Genomic DNA, 12,939 nt, shown 5'->3' on the forward strand with positions numbered 1-12,939 from the left:
AATTGCACTCATTTACCTAAGTGTTTCATAAACACACCTTTATTTAAATGAGTGCAATGTTACTTCTGCAGGCGGCCACCATCTGACGAGCAGTGGCCCTGCCTCAGTTCCCAGGAACGTGAAGGCAGGAAAGGCTCTCAGACAGCTGGAAAACATCAGTGAACTACACAAGCAAGAACTGCCATGCTCTCAAATACTCAGAAGGATGCTGCCAATGTGCAGCCAGCAGGAAAGGCTCCTCATGCTATTTTCCATGCGTCCTTGCACCACTATCACACATTCCCTATAAAAGCAGCATCACAGAATGGTTTGGGTTGGAAAAGACCTTAAAAACTGTCTCGTTCCAATCTCCTGCCATGGGTAAGGACACCTTCAGCAGATCACGTTGCCCAATGCCCCATCCCAGCTGGCGTTGAATATTTCCAGGGACGGGACATCCACAACTTCTTTGGGAGGTAGCTTCGTCCAACACCTCACCACCCTCACAGCCCCTCGCACGGACGGTGTCAGTCCGTGGAAAGCCCAGTGTGACGGATGATGTTTTTCAGGCCCCCGGGGCAGGGCAGCAGCGGCCGGGCCGGGCCGGGCCGGGCCCGCCGGACCTCGGGGCGCCATGGCCGGGGACACCGGCGTGTCCCGGGCGCGGCCGGGCCCTCCCACCCGGCGGCGGCTCCTCCCTCCCCGTCCGCAGCCGGCCGGGGGTCAGGGCTGTGCCGGCGCCGCCGCCCGATCTGCACGGGAAGGTGCGTGTTTGCTCTGCCCAGCGCCTCATCCTCCTCCTTTTCCCCCTCCTCCTCCTCCTCCACACAAGGCGTCCTCCCGGGCTGCCGGCGCTCCTCCGCCGGGCTGTAGCGCTTTTTCGGGAGGCTTCTGCTCCGGAGGAGAGGCACCTCGCCGCCATTCGCGGCTGGGCTCAGCCCCGGCTCCTTGCCTCGCGTTAGAGCCGTGCAGCGGGTGCTGCCTTGCCCCGCCCCGCAATGGGGCCTTCGCCCGCCGGGCCGCAGCCCCGGTGCTGCCGGCCCTGCCCCGGCTCGGGGGGCTGGAGCCCCCAGCCTGGCAGCGGGGCTCGGCACCGCCTCGCTGGGTCTGCTGCTCGCCCTTTGCTGGGGGGGTGACTGACACCAGCATGGTCCTACTTCAGGAGCGTGGACCCTCTATAGGTGACAGAGCAGAGAAGGATGTGGAGGTGCTTGTCGACAGCTGGCCGAACGTGAGCCAGCAGTGAGCCCAGGTGGCCAAGAATGCCAGTGGCATCCTGGCCCGGATCAGCAATAGTGTGGCCAGCGGGAGCAGGGCAGGGATTGTCCCCCGGGACTCTGGTTAGGGTGCACATCAAGTACTGCATCCAGTTCTGGGCCCCTCAGTACAAGAAGGACATTGAGGGACTGGAGTGTGTCCGGAGAAGGGCAACGGAGCACAAGTCCTGTGAGGAGTAGCTGAGGGAGCTGGAGGTGTTTAGCCTGGAGAAAAGAAGGCTCATGGGGACGTTATCATTCTCTACACCTGCCTGAAAGAAGATTGTAGCCACATGGGGGTCAGTCTTTTTTCCCATGTAACAAGTGACAGGGCAAGTGAACATAGCCTAAACTGTGTCAGGGGAGTTTTAAGTTGGACATTTGGAGGAATGTCTCAGAAAGAGTGATTGGACATTGGAATGGACTGCCCAGGAAGTGGTGGAATCACCATCCCAGGAGGTGTTTAAGGAAAGACTGGTTGTGGCAATTTGTGCCAGGGTCTAGTTGATGTGATGATGTTTGGTCAGAGAATGTACTCAAATATCTCAGAGTTCCTTTCCAGCCAAAAATCCTTGCTCACCCACTTGCTCCTGTTAATTTAAAAACAAATATAGACTCGAAGTTGGCAGTCCCACAGTGCTTGGGGGATGCATGGTCAATGTTAGGCAAAGCATGATGCTCTGCCATGATCCTGAAGTGAGCAAGGTTGACAGCAGTCACTGACCAAAACAAAAAAATTATGTAAATATTGTGAAAATAAGATATATAAAAAAACATATAAAGAAATATAAAAAAGATACAAGTTCTGTGGGCTGAATCAGACTTGACTAAGGAAGCATTAGATGCAAAGGAACATTTTGAATGTAGTGGTTATATCTGCCGAGTTGTACATGTGCTCAAAACTACAAAAGAGCAAATTCAAGATACAAGCACAAGAATTCAGTTTGTGTATTAATTACTTGTTTTTTCCTCCTATCTGCAATGTTTTGAGGACCTGACTCCTAAGTGGTCCACGGGCACCAAAAGTGCCTGCTCGGATAGTGCCATACACAAAGGCAGCTAAAATCCTAATGTCTTGTTAAGTGAGCCTTAATTTTCAAAATTTTGCCTGTTTTTTTTCCTTCTATTCAAAATTAGATTAGTTTTTACTAGTTTTTTGTTTTACTAGTTTTTTGTTTTACTAGTTTTTACTAATTGCTTCTGAAGATAGTTCTCTAGAACTGTTGTAGGGGTGTTGTAATCTATTGATTAAAGGGGAGCATGCCAGCATTTCTTCTTACAAAGCAATACTTGGGATGGCTGTAGAGCAGACTTCATGAGTGAAGTGGAATAACTGCTTGTATCTTCATCTGTCTGTAATGTATCTCTCTATTTTAGCTTGTGAAAATTCATAAGATTTAAGTTAGTGTGACAAAAGGTGGTCTTGATTTTGTTCTGGTTAATTTTTTTGCAGGGATGAAAGCTTTTATTAGAAGTCTTTCTCATGCTTACCTGTCAGTTCTTAAAATCACCTTCCAGTCTTGTCTGCTGCTCCTTCTGTTGGATTATTTTTAATAAAATCTCAATCCCTGTTTCCTCAAAGAAGCCCCACAAGGCCTGTCATGTGCGTGAGAGTAGTTACATTCCTTGTTTCCTTGTAAATTTTGTAATTCCCTTAGACATATCCACCCTATGTTGAATAGCATCTATCTATTTCCTTTGCAATCAGTTTTACTTTACTCACACTTCTGTCTTTCAGATGAAGGCTGTGCAGATAAACTTGGATCAAAGCCACCACAGCTTTAGAGATTCATACAAAGCCTTTGTCTTACCTGATCTTGTTTCTTGGTGTTTAAAATACATATAATTCTTTTGAACAGCAAAACAATAAGATACTGAATCACATAAGAACAGATTGCAAATCTGGGCTGGGGAAGAACAACCTGTCATTGACCCCTGTTGGGAGACATCTGTTAGCAAAAGCTCATATAAATCTGTATTTGTTTTACACGATTTTGCAAATGCCTGTGTGTCTTTAAAGCTGATTTGAGAAAGGAGGCAACTTATAATATCTTACTCTTGATATAATTGCAGAAACTCATAATGCACATGGGATTCTTTTATCTATTCCTGCTATATTGTATAAAACTTTCTTGTTCAAAGGTTGAAAACTTTGCCTTGTCATTTCTTCCTTTCTTCCCGATTGTGGGAGGATGAAGATGAAGGGTGGCAGTACATCTAAGAGGTAGCAGCTGCAGGGGTGAAATATTTTGCCTAAAGAAGTACTTTGTGGGTAGAAATGTACAAAACGATTACAATCTTGAAGCTCTACAGTTCTTTCTGTTGTCTCGACAGGAAATATTATCTGTCAAAAACTGCATTGCAGTAATCTTTCATTTTTTTGTTACCAAATGTCTGCAGTAATCTCAAAGTAGTGAAATAAATGCAAATTTTTTCTTCAGCTGACCCCAAGTCACTTACATTTTCGTTGTGATGGCAGTAGTGAAGTTTTAGCTCAGATTTGTAATCTCTTAAATGCCAATTACTCGATTAAGTCAGTATTTTTGCAAGAATCTTTGAAGAATGCTTTGCTCTTTTTTGTTTCAGTTTTACAGTACAAGAGAAAATTGTATGTGAGCTTGAGAAAAATGTTAACCTTGTTAGCCTGTAAAGAATGTTAGCCTTTTTAAAAAAATGGTAATTTGGGTACCTTGCTCTTACAAGAGACTTGATTTCTGATATTGAGATAGAGAGGATGGACCAATGGTGGGAGGTTTGCTTTTAATTTATCTACCTGTCTGTCTATCTACCTACCCACCTATCTTTTTTTTTTTTTTTTTTTTTTTTTTTTTTTTTTTTTTTGTGTGTGTGTTTTGTTGAGTGAAGACTTTTCAGATACCTGGTTCATTAGGATTCTTTATTTTTTTTTCCGTACTGGTATTAATAATAGTAATACCTTATCAGACTCTTTAGGTCTAACTAGCATAGGTCTCTTCTATGAATATTCTCCACAGTGGATGAGAGAAAAACGTTGAAATCCCTTTGGTGCTGTTGCTGCCAAGAGAGACTTGGTAGAAGTGTCTAATGAATAGACATGTGGATTAAAATACATTTCTAAGAATTTATGTATTTTGGCAAAGTGTTTTATTGTACTATACTACACTGCAATCAGAGGTATGGAAAAGACTTGTGATCTTACAACCTGACTTTAAGAGGATAGTAATGCTGTTTTAAAAAAGAAAATACATCATTCTCTAAGATAAATTTTAAATCAATGATCATTATGTTATAGTAAGAAGACATTAATCTCAGAGAAGGTTAATCTCACCTATCATAGACATTCCTTACATCACAGGAGTTATAAACAACTAAGATTATTTTGAACTTGCCTGAGTGACCATCTTGCATTCAGTACAACAGTGAGAGTTTCTGCAGGCTCAGGAATTGCCCAAACCTGATTTCTGACCTCACAGACTCCTCATCTTGTCCAGCTGAGAATTGTTGTCACCCTTTTAAAGCCTGTTTTAGTACTGATTTAAGAAAACAGTTCTGGGTTAAATCTGTTGTTGTCTGTATGTTTGGGCTTTCTTGTTTCTTTCTTTTTCTCGAGTTGCTTGTTAAGGTGACTGATCTTTTACTAAAATGTAGTGAAATTACATTTCCTGTTTGAATACACTTTATGAAAGGGAATGAGACCACTCTTCTGTCCTCCCTGAATTTTTCTAGCTTTCATCTGCTACATGTACATTGATACACTGTGCCTTTAACTTTTTGTTAGTTTTGTTGGGTTTTTTTTCCAGAGCAGGCACTTGACTATGAATTTACTTAAAGCAAGTGAGTCCAAAGGAATTTTGTGTTTCAGGTAGCCCCACAAAAAGTGGCTTATATAGTATTATGCAAGTGCCAATAGTAATTTGAGAAAGAAATGTTCTTTTTTGAGGTCTTAAAATATGATCTGAGCCAATAGGCTCCATTGGGAAAGCATCTGTAACATTTGCGACCAGAACTTAAATTTGATTTGTCTTAAATGGTTTCCTCTTCTACTCTGCACACATTTTGAGATTGGTGTTTCTGATTCTTTTGTTTATATTGTTCTGAATCACAAGGCTGATCTTCTACTTCTCTCTTTGGTCATGTTCTCCTGTACAAAACACAAGTCCTCTTTTGTGGCAGACTATGAAACACTTCTTGGAGTTTTAGTTTAATGAAAATCTTTATTGCTTTGGAAGCAGAAAGAATTGTAAGCTACTAATTTCTTTGAGATTGATCATATGATCAGTCTTTAAGAATGACTCTTTATATAACTGCAGTGGGCTATTAATATTTTCTCCTATGACAACTAGGTAAAGCAGACAAGTGCAGTACTAATCTCAGGTAATCTGTTCAGTGCTGTTGAAAAATACACAGAGTAGGCAGTTTCTGCCTCAGCAATGCACTGTGAGATACCCAAGAAGGAAAACAAAGTCAGCTTGGTTTTAATTGTTCAGTTTACTTGTCTTGAAATAGCCGTTGAGTAGGAATCTCTAGAGGGTTTTCAGTTGAAAAAAGTTTCAGGAATAGGCTCAGAAAATTCTATGCGGGCTCTGGGTTACTGTCCTTGTGCATTTTACCTGCAGCTGCTGCAGTTTTCCAGCGCAGCCACCCAAGTGGCCTTTGGTCAGCCATTCTCACCCAGTGGCAGTGAAGAAACAGAGCTGTCTGTTCCTCAGAGAACAGGGACTTCTGTACAGTCTTCCTTTGAGTAGTACATCTTTATTTTCTCTTTGGCAGTGACCTCCCAGTACTAATGCTCATTATTAATTTCTGCAAACAAAGCAAAATTGCTATTCATGGATGGGTTGTCAGCTGCTGATCAGATGGACAAGGTTCTGGTGCAAATGAATGTCAATTTAAAGGGCAGTACGTCTAGCTGGGATCTAGATATACTTAAGCCACTACTGATCCAAATCTGTGTCCCACTCAGTCCAGGCTGGTAAAATACACACACACTGATTTTAATATACATTGCTCCAGAAGCTAGAGTCTGTGATTTGTGCCTCATTTTGGACTTAGGTCTTATAGCTGAAGAGAAATCTTGCAGAAAGAGTGGTAGTGAGCAGGAATGTCTCTGTGGCTGCCCTTCAGAGAGTAACTGAATGAAGGCAGATGGTGCTGGTCTCCAGCAACCAATGCCACCCAAGTCAGCAGGTATATTTTGCTTTGCAGTGCTCTCTGGTGTACTCTGCGGTTGTTAGAAGACCTGGCATAGCCAAATGCAGTGTATCCAATACAGATGGATTGTACTGGGCTCTTTGGTAGTTGTACAGGTTTGGGCTGTTCAAGCAAATCTGGCAATGAAAAAGGCTTATAAGAAATATTGAGAGAGACTTTTTGACAGGGCATCTTGTGATGGGACAAGGGTTAATAGTTTTAAACTAAAAGAGTAGAGTTTGACTAGAAATAAAGGAGACATTTTTTATGCTGAGCGTGATGAAACTCTAGAACAGGTTGTCCAGAGAGGTGGTAGATGCCCCATTCCTGGGGACAGTCAAGATCAGGTTGGGTTGGGCTCTGAGCAGGCTGATACAGTTAAAGCTGACCCTGCTTGTTGCAAGGGGGTTGGACTGACCTTGAACATGTCTTCCAACTCCTATCACTCTGTAGTGACTTTCATGAAAATCCAGAACAGGAGCATTTGAGCAGTTGAAGACAGGAAGCATAGTAAAGTTCCTTTGAAGAATCTTAAATAAAATAACTGTTGGGAGCTTATCAGTATGGGAATTCTAAATAAAAAAAACCAGGTGCATACTAGATAAATAAAAATTGGAGTAGGCACCTGTCTAATGTTAGCTCCCAAAATGAAACATTCTGGCTTGCATTGCTTGTTTCTACAGACAAGTGACATAGGAAGGATGAAAGTCAACTATTTTCCCTGGAAAACATTTTCAGCTGTGATGCAATAACTGGGCTGTTGTTTGCTGCAAGCATCACTGCAACTGTGGGTAAACTGTCTGTGTAAACTCAGCTGCTCTTCTGAAAGCAAAATCTAACTGCTGTAAAAAAGGCCTTAATCTAGGAATTAAATAGGATGGTAAACTTGAGAAATGTAAGCTTTTGGCTGACCTTGCTTGCCCTCCAGGTGTTTATATCTTAGTACTTTGTGCTCAATAAGTATGACCTGTTGGTAAACATGGATTAAGGGGTGTAGGGTTATTGTTGCCATCAGATGTGTTTCAGGGAATAACTGGGATGTTGTCATAGAGAAGCAGAACCAAAACATAAGCTTAGTCACACGTGGTGAAATCATCATCCTGAAAGGATCAGCACTTCATGAAGAAGTCAAAGATGCTTTTGAATGAAGGAGCATTAGTAACTTCATGTGAACTCTATTTTCAACAATTGCCTCTGCTTGCAAGCTGATGTATGTAATAAAATCCAAACCAAGTGTAAATGATCCTTCAGTACCGGTTCCATTTTAACTTGGAATTGCTTTTAATTAATCAAGAGACTGACATTTGCAACATCTGGATTTACTGAAGGATGCAGAGGCTTCATTTTTAACTCACACTAGTAACAGTCAGAGTCCCAAATGTTCGATAGTTGTTTTTTTCATGCTGTGGATAAAGCCCTCTGAATTTGATGTAGTTATGACTGAGCAATTGTTTGGGTTTGAAAACCAACATTTATAGCTAAATCAAAGTAGACTGCTCCAAGTGCTTTGTTTCTTCAAGCTTTTGTCTCCTTAATGGTTGGTCTTGTGACTAGAAACAGTTTAAGGCCACATTCCCAGAGCTTGTGCTTGCAGAAGGCTATTTTGGAGGAAGAACCAAAGCCAGAGATGTCTTAATTCCCTGAGCTCTGCTAATTTTGTTGTGTACCAGGCATAACTTGTCTAGCAAAGCCAGGAGGAGTCTGTGGCTGTCGCCTGCAATAGCAGAAGCATAGGGGGAGCAGTGGGGGTATGGAAGTGAAGCTGTGGTCTCTCTGGACTCTGGCTGAAGTCACTGTGTGCTTCCTGAGCTCAGGTGCAGTCACTTACCTGAGCCTGGTGTGTTCTTGTCAGTGCTGATGGGTTGGTTTTCTCAGAGGCAGGTACTTTGGAGTTTGGGAGCTGGCACCTGCGTGCTCACTTTGCCTCATGCAATCTGAATTGTGCAGAAGGATTTAAGATCAAGGAGGAAACTCCTGTCTCTTTTATTTCCTCCCATACTTTCTTGGCATAATCTAATCTCTGAGTATTATTGTTCAGGTGCAGTATCAGAATCATGTGTAAAGTCAGGGAGATGTCTTAATATTTGTAGAGAGGGTTGATCACATTCTGTCACTGTCATCTCTATATAATTAGTGTGTTTACTCTATGGTATATTTTGGGGGAGATGATTGCTTGGGATTTTTGTTGGTGGTTTGCTTTTTGTTTGTTTTTTCTTTTTCACTTTGATTGCCAGTTGACATTTTGTAATGTGACCATTAGCTTCAGTGCAGCAAGCTTTTGGTCTTCTGCTCTTGGTAGTGTCAGAAGAAAGGGCTGAGTGGTTATGCTAATGTCTTTCATGTGGCAACTGAAGCACTTGGAGGTGTCACTTCTGGGTCCCTCCTCTTCCAATTGTTGCTTCTTTTTGGCTGTAGTTGTAAGGCATGTTTCTGTCAGCCTGTCTGTGCAGTGAGTAGCACGGAGGATTCTGATAACAGGGCTGTGTTGAACATTGCTCAAAATAAATTTTTTTTAAAATTAAAAATAAATTAATAGTGATATATGTCTGTTGTCCTAGCTGGCTTTTTTTATCCCGCAATAGCAAAATGGTTTGATAAGTTTTGTCTTTTAAATGGTAGTAAAAAGTAATTAGAAGTTAAATACAGAATCAGATCTGCCTAATGCATGGTAAGTGTAGTGCTTCATGATCAAATGAGTGCTGCACTGAGGAGTAGCTTTGATGAAAAAGTGGTGCTGGAGCTTTCTTCCACAACATAAAGAGGTCTGGTTTTGCTAATTTATTTCTCAGATTTGGCCAAAACCCAGATTTTTCTCAAGCTCTTTGAGTAAAGTGTATTTATCTTGCTAGCAGTCTATTACATTCAAGCTTTCTAAGATTTTTTTTCGTTCTTTCTTTTATTTTATTTTTTTTTTTCACATTTCATTGCATTCTGCAGTTGGATGGTAACCCCAATTGTACATTGCCACTGAACTGTAGCCACTTGTTTCTAATGCTGATATGTTGGACTACAGTGTGATATTTGAGTACCATTATTATGCTCTAGTGAACATGATGAAATCATAAATGACGTACTTCATAATATATCTCATTGAAATTAATATCTTTTCCCACCCTTAATATAAGTAAAGAAATGTGTGCATCATAAAAATAATTTTTCTGTCAATTGGAATGAGAAATTCTTGATCCTTCACTTTTTTGTATAGTTGCATTTACAAATTTTTGTTGTTTTGGAAAAGGAAGATTCAGTGGGTGTATCCTACAATAAGGAGGGGAAAGACTAAAATAAAAGTTCTTAACAAATCTAGCAATATGTTGACCAGACTTCTCAGCTTCACAATACCACTTTATTGCTTTTTACTGTAGCAGTATGAGGAACTTAGCTTTTCTTGTGACTGTAGAGAAAGACTGTATGAAAAAACATGACAAATTAAATACTCAAAAGTTGCAATTATTTTAATCTGGAAATTTTGTTTATTAATATGCTTAGATATCTTATATTCAGCATTGCTGAATGATTATTGACTTAATTTGGAATTACTGTGCTACTTATCGTTTGTACACTGGGATTGTAGATGTATGAAGTAAAGTAGCTAAAATGGTTGGATACTTTTGAAAATGATGGTATTGCCCTTTTTTTGTCTTTTTCTTTAAGGTGTTTAATGTGCATAACTTTTCTCTGAACCTGCTGATTTAAAATGACAGATTTTGTTCCATATGCAAAGCAAAAAGTGCTTTGTAAATGTGTGGTTGTAGAGGCATATTATTCTTGTCATATATGAAAATGCTAAGAATTTAACTTAAAAGTTTCTGAGGTGGTATATAATATATATGTAGCTGCAAATATCTGGTGCAATTTATGTTAAAATTCAGTAGAAAAGTTCTTCTGTTGAACTCCTGTTACACATTACATAATTAGTTATTAAGGTTGCTTAATTTGGTGGTTCATTTTGGCAAATGTCCTGACCCTTAGTAGTGTAATGTGTAGTTGTCTTTAAAACTGAGATTTAATTGTTGAAAGGAGAAACTCAAAGTATTTAGATTTTCTGGCCAAAATCTAGAGCACACACGTGTTCTGTAGGACTGAACAGCCTTCTGCTGGAATGCTGCTTGGAGGCACATCTGGAAGTACCTGCAAGTGCCAGATGCATGGCAGTGGGATTCCTTTTGGCTTTCACAGGAGTGGCAGACCAACCTTTGTCAGTAACAGCCCTGTACTGACTGTCGCTAACAGGACTTGGTTTGCTTCTTGGTTACACTGTCTGTCCATCAATTTCAGCAGCTGTTGCTATTCAGAGCTATGGATTGATCATTTGCTCATGGCTCATACCTTCTGTCATAGGCTTCCTCCTGGCAGGGAGAGGTTTCATCATTTGGCTGGATGCTGTCTGCTAGTTTTCAATAAAAACTCAGAAGGAAAATATTTAACATCCGATTTGTGGGAATAATTTAACTTAATACAGCATGTAAGATCTCTTGTTGAACATGTTTTCAAAAGAAACTTAGTTTAGAATTTTGGGTGCAAGAAGTTTAAGCATAAGTACTGAAGAGATTGTGAGAGATTTCTGTGATTGTGTTGCTTCCTTAAAAAGGGGGCCCTTTTCATCTGTAGGCAAGGCTGACACAAAAACCTGCAATTCTGAAGAGTTTGTGTCTCAGTAGCTTACAAATTTTGTGAAATGGTACAAGATACCTGTCTTGCTTTTTACACTAGGACAATAGTGGATTTGAATGAAGTTGAGCATTAAAAAAAAAGGTAATATAATTGTAGCCCTATTCTTGTATGTGTTGATTTATTTTTCCAAAATCATTCCCTCCTCCTCCCTTCAGTTGTCTTTCAACATTATCAGTTGGCTATAGCTATATATTTTGGCATTTAATGTAATGTGAACAACACTGTATTTTGGTGTCACTGTTTCCTAACTGCCTTCCATTCATTATTTCTTCAATTCTCATCTAAAAATCCCACTGAATTCCTGTCTTTTGCCTCTGAAAAGATAATGTACTCCCTTTTGAGAACTGTATTTGCTTATTAAGAAGAATAGTATCAGCTGAGGCATTGTGTGGCTGAGGCATTGTTCAGTGCTTGTGGGGTTTTTTGTTATTGTTAATTTAATTTTTGTCTGGACCACACCACTTCTTAAAGAAGTAGCTGACTGATCATTTCTGTGGTTTTGCTGATACAGTATTTGGATACAGTATCCAGCACATGGATTATGGTGTGATTCTTCAGGATTATTGCCATCCATTTCAGCAGCAGCTGTGGAATAAGAATATATCAAGGTAGCCTGTTCCTATTCTGAGGCTTGGAGGTGAAGAAAGAGGGAAGAGTGGCTCCTTCTGCTGCTTCCTTTCTGTGTTAAGCTGTAGTACTTCCCCCATACTGGCTATAAATAGGGTATGAACTTCTGCCAAATGGGGAACTGTGGCTACAATGTCTCTTGGAATGTTTGGACATTCTTAGTCTTAATCTTTAGAGAGTTCTTAAAACTTTTCACTTCCTATTATGTCTACATAAGTCAGTATCACTACTAGAGCCTATGTGGTCATAGGTCACGGATTTCAGTACGTATCTTCAGTTGTAGAAAATCAAAATAGTTCTTCTAAAGTTGGTAAAACAGCTCAGGTGTTTCCTGTGGTGTTTTAGACTTTTTGGCCCAAGTAATAACATTATCCAAAACTTTATATCCTTGTTGTGTTGTACTCTTTTTTCCCTTAATTTTATGATTCACAAGGCTAATTTTAAGGACTTTATAATGAAAATGATAGCTTCAACTGTGTGTGTTCCCAAACCCAAGATTTTCCAACTGATTAAATGTTCTCCCAGATGAGGAATTATGACAATTCTAAAAAAGCAGTCTTTGAGGAATGTCTGCTTTTCTGCTTCACTCTTTAAGATCATTAAGCTTGTATTTCCCCACCCCCCCATCCACCCCTCCTCCTTATCTTTAAAAGTGATGGAAGAACTCTATGACTTTATTTTTAGGCAGAAATCTCCGCCTCATTTTGCAAGTTCACCTAGCCTCCCAGCCATCCTACTCCACAGCTGTCACAACAAACTTTTTTCCAGAGCTATTAAACGTATCAGACATCACTCTGCAGCATGTTAGTTTGTTACCCTGGGGCTTTTCAGTCTATTCTCATGTCATCAAAACCACTGTGTGATTTCAAGATTTCCTCCAGTCCCTGAAGGAAAATCAAATAGTGGTTAGGGAACTGATAGATACTCTGCAGATATAGCAGATCTCTAGCAATTAAGTGGTTAATAGCCTCAATTTATTGTTTTCATTCCTCATTTCCCATAACCATGACTTCTGTGAACTCTCTGTATCCTTTTTTCTGTATTTTCAGCTGGGATTTGCGAAAACCTTGCCACACTGGAGAAGAAGCAGTGCTCTAGCTTTGTTTATCCTGTTTTTATGCTTCTGCTCCTCTTTGTGTTATCTGATTGCTGTAGACATTAATCAATCTCTCATCTGATTCTTTTTTCCTTTTCCTCTTATTCTTTTCCATCTGTAACATTTAGGTAATTTCTA

At 40.4% G+C, this 12,939-nt stretch overlaps 1 protein-coding gene across 2 annotated transcripts in view; it reads left to right on the top strand.

Annotated features, from left to right (window-relative positions):
• The first annotated feature begins 665 nt into the window (after window positions 1-665).
• The window catches only part of CPQ (carboxypeptidase Q), a 147,853-nt gene continuing 135,579 nt past the window's right edge, over window positions 666-12,939 (top strand). For both annotated transcript variants that reach the window (XM_050971477.1, XM_050971478.1), the window contains exon 1: window positions 666-743. The gene's annotated coding sequence lies outside the window, so the exon portion shown is untranslated. The remainder of the gene's footprint in view (window positions 744-12,939) is intronic.

The sequence above is a fragment of the Serinus canaria genome, chromosome 2 (genome assembly GCF_022539315.1).
Source record: "Serinus canaria isolate serCan28SL12 chromosome 2, serCan2020, whole genome shotgun sequence".
NCBI classification, from domain to species: Eukaryota; Metazoa; Chordata; class Aves; order Passeriformes; family Fringillidae; genus Serinus; species Serinus canaria.